Raw genomic sequence first — 4621 nt, 5'->3', positions numbered from 1 at the left:
TCTACACTCTAAAATATGTACACAAGCCAACGCACTAACTCCATCCGATCCAACTCATGCACATACGCGCACAGCATGGAGCACACAACGCACGTACACAAGACGTGCATGCACACACGCTCGGCCGCAGAATGCACGTGAATAACACATGCATGTGCACACACTCGGCTGCATGGAGGCGTGCGCCATCCGCGGTGATGTCCGGTTTGTCGTGCTATGACGAAGCTCGCACGCAACGGCGCATACGCATCTCTTGCAGCACCTCTTTGCCGTTGTTGCTCAACTACTAGTCGGAGACGAAGATGACCGCAGCCTCAGCCTTAGAGCTAGCACTGATGGAAAAACACGCACGCTGCACGCACACGAGCACATATGGAGTGCCCACGATGTGGTGGTGGTGCGTCCCCAGTCGCCTCTACTCCTTCTGCGCACGTTGTCTATCAAGGCGGCTGCATGCTAATGATGATGTGGGTGAGATCTTCTAGGACTCAGATGATGACGAGGAAAATTATGAGACACAAGGTGACGTACACCGTCAAGGTCCACGGTCAAGGGGGTGCTAGCAAGTGCTTAGATGTGCTTAGAGCAAGTACAATAGAGCTGAGTCAGCGGGCTATAAGGAATAAACAGTAGTATATTTCTGCTTAGGCTGGTTGTAATGGGGAGTATCATATACTAGTATCATCCATATGATACTAGTGTATGATACTACCTCCGTAATGCATAGTATCATATAGTAGTATCATGTAGTACTCTATTTATTGTCATGCATGACACAAAGTAGCATAGCATTTATTATGATACAGTATCATGATATGATACTCCACTCTTTCTTTCTTCATTTAATGCTATGACACCTCGTCAAAATTGCCTAGTTGCCATGCATGATACTAGCTATGATACTCCCTCCATTTCTTTTTAGTCTGCATATAAGATTTTGTCAAAATCAAACTTTATCAACTTTGACTAAGTCTATAGAAAAAATAATAAAGATTCACAATACGAAATCAATATTGTTAGATGCATCATGAAATTAACTTTCATACCATATAACTTTACTATTCTAAATGTTGATATTTTTTCCAACAAATTTGGTCAAACTTCACAAAGTTTGACTTTGACCAAATCTTATATGCGGACTAAAAAGAAACGGAGGGAGTACTACCATTATGACCAGCCTTAGTTGGAGGAAAGAGAAGAGGAGAGAGAAGGTAAGCGGGCTCTTCGTGAAGAGCCAGCTCTAGGACGTGCTCCTAGGCACTTTGTACATGTTGACTATAAGATGGGCTGTAGGCTTATAGCCAGCAGCTGGCTATACTATTAATGCTCTTTAGATGAGGTGCTAAGTGCATTAAATGGCTTAGTAACTCAAGTGTTCAATGCATAGGTGCTTAGTTTATTGGTGCCACATCATATTTTATGCCTACATGGCAGGCTTAGCAGCTATACATGGTGGAGCACTGGGAGAGGCCAAGGCTGGTCATAGTGGGGAGTAACTTGTACTATAACATATTACTATGTTACTCTAAACATCTCTATAAACCAGAAAGAAGGGAGTAGTAACATAGACTAGTGTCATATGCAGAGTATGGGAGCACATGATATTTCCCCGTCCAGACTGATCCCAAGTTGGCTTCTCACCTTCTTGGCCCAACAAAAACCCCTCCCCCCTCCCGCGCGCGCTTCCCATCCGGCACCAGCTCATGAGCCCGCCACTCCACATTGATGGCAAGTCACGGCGACGCGACCTCTCACTGCTTCCGCCGTTGAAGCGGCGCGCCGACCGAGGGCACTGCCCGCTGCACGCCTGACATTTCAGACTACACAGTCTATAGTAACTTTTAGAGCAAGTACTATAATTAGATGACATAAGCAGGCTATAAGGATTTAAATATAGTATTTGTGATTAGTTGAAGGAGAGAGAAGAGGAGAGAGAAGAGAAGCAGATTGTAGATGTGTAGCCGGTTGTACTCCAACATACTCTACTTTGTGAGACAAAAGGTGGGGCCATTATTAATGATATTGTATTTATACTAAAGGGACTAATGGACGCCTTAATTACTCCATTTTTTTAGACAAACCTTGGTGGGGCTATTATTGACTTTTTTTGAGCTATTATTGACTTGGACGTCGGGTTTGGGGGCCAAAGGCCTACTATTATACTCCGACCTGACATGCTCTACCCTAGCCGCCGTTGTATCATATGGTTTCGCACCGTTCCAGATCTTAGCACCGGCACGCAATTCTTCTCCAGCCCTCCTTCCGGCGTGCACCGCGAGAAGGGACAGCAGTCCTCCGAACCCCGCCTTCCGTGATCCTGTACGGGAGAGGGGCGATCAGGTTTTTGGGGAGCACACTCCTGTGACTGCTGCCAGCGATGACTTCCTCAACGACAGCCTTCTTCCTCGACCTCGGTAACCTCTTCATCACCGACATGAGTGACAACATCAACCACATCGGTTCTGCTCCCGCTGTATAGTATGTGATTCTGTCCTCCTGGTTTAGTCCGCATCATTACTTTGATGTTTGCAATTGTCGTCATGATCTATTTACTGCTGATTCGGATTAAATCTCATACTAAATTGCTCATATATTCAACAATCCAATCCAAAAACCTGATCACAGGCAATTTACTTCGAGTGGTTTTGCTACGCTTTTGAAGCCGCCTACTTTTAAGGGGGTGCAATATAAAAGGTGGTGCACAAGAGCAGTATATTGGTTTCAGATCATGTACTGCTATGACGCCACTAAGGGTAAGCCTGAGGGCGATCTTAATCCTACATAGCAGGAAGCTTTTCAGAACATGGATACCCTCTTCAAAGCCACCCTGCTGAGTGTTCTTGACGATTCCATTGTGGATTCGTATATGTTGTTTGACAGCGGCAAAGACATGTGGGATGCGCTCGAGGCCACGTTTGGGCCCTCGGGCGCTGTCAACGAGTTGTATGTCATGGAGCAATTTTGTGACTACAAGATGACTGATGAGCGCTCTGTTGTTCAGCAGACTCATGAGATACAGTCACTCTCTAAGGAACTTGAGTACTTTAAGTGTGTGTTGCCAAACAAATTTGTTGCTGGGACCATCATTGCCAAGCTTCCACCTTCGTGGAACGATTTTGCTACTTCTCTGAAAAACAAGAGACATGAGTTTTCTGTTTTGGATCTCATTAGCACTCTTGATTTTGAGGAGAAGGCGAGAGCAAAAGACACACGTGCTCGGGTCGCCGAGGGAGCTTCTAGTGCCCACATGGTACACGAGAAGAACTTCCAGCCCAACCAGCCCCAAAACAACAAGAACAAATCTCAGGGGAAAGGCAAGTTTGATGCAAAGAACAAGCCGTCACATTCTACCAACTTCAGGAAGAATTCTCATAATGGGAAGGGATACAAACCTCAATTTTGGTAGCACCACACAAAATTTATATGGCTGCATCTACCTGCTGTCATCTAACCTCATGGTGCTCCATGTATTCCTACATTCGTAACTAGGTACAATGACCACCGCAAGATGAAATTAGCTTATTCGTACGTTGACTTGCTGAATGCAGTGCGGAACGATCCTGTCATGTGTGGAGGAGCAAACAAGCAGTGCAGCCGAAGGTGGAAATCAACCAAGGACTTATGAAATTATATGTAATCTTCCTCAGGCAGGTCAGTATCCCTTCGTCCAGATGATCGTGTTTTGTCATGCCGAGCTATTGATATGTGCTACTGTTTTGCAACACCGTTTAAGTATAGCTACTGTTTTTCCTATCTTTTCAGATTCAGGACAATGAATATGATATCAGGGGAACTCCACAATATGGACCCATGTTGAGTCATCTCTATTGCCTCATGTGTTTGCTGCAAATGTGTCAGCATCAATTGCAAGATGAGGCAGCTAGCTAGCTGTGGAGTTGCCAACATGCTCAAAGTGCTTGCAACATTGAGAAGAAACAAGCATGCCCAGGAAATTAATGCGTGCGCAGGGAGGACCTTTGCTCAGAGAAGCATCGACCGATTTTCTTTATTTCCACACCTTCTCACAGTTTTGTATATTGGTTATAGTATGGTGAATCATTGAGATGCATAGACATGCTGAATTTTTGTTCTTTTGAATGTTAGTTTAATGTGAGTGTCTGCATCCAGTACCACATCCTCTAATTTGGTGGATGCACACAAAGAAAATAAATCTCCTTAATTTACTCCATAACCACCCTATTAAATAGGCCTAGTAACAAACCAGGCGCTTGCAGTGGCCGGCGGGCACATGCATCCTGCATGCATGGCCAGTCATGCAGCAACACAAAACAAGAGAGCGGTTCTTGGGAAAAAGCGAGTAGTTAGTGCAGCGGGCCTTATAAACACGAACAACTCGCTCTCCCGCTTCCGTCTTCCCACCCAATTCCCCCCGCTCCCCAATCTTCCTCACTCGTCCAGAAAACCCCGCTCACCTTCTTCCTCACTCGTACAGAAAATGCCTGCTCCTCTTCTTCCCCTCCTACAGAAATCCCCAACCCTCCTTCTTCCCCACTCGCACTGCCACTAGGCTCATCTCTGGCTACTCTGCTCAAACCCGTGAGCTCGGTGCGATGCCCACAAGGAAAATGGAGTCGGCCGGCCCCAGCACCAACAAGATGAG

Source organism: Triticum aestivum, chromosome 7B, assembly GCF_018294505.1.
Source record: "Triticum aestivum cultivar Chinese Spring chromosome 7B, IWGSC CS RefSeq v2.1, whole genome shotgun sequence".
Taxonomy (NCBI): domain Eukaryota; kingdom Viridiplantae; phylum Streptophyta; class Magnoliopsida; order Poales; family Poaceae; genus Triticum; species Triticum aestivum.
Note: the sequence above shows the minus strand (reverse complement) of the source record.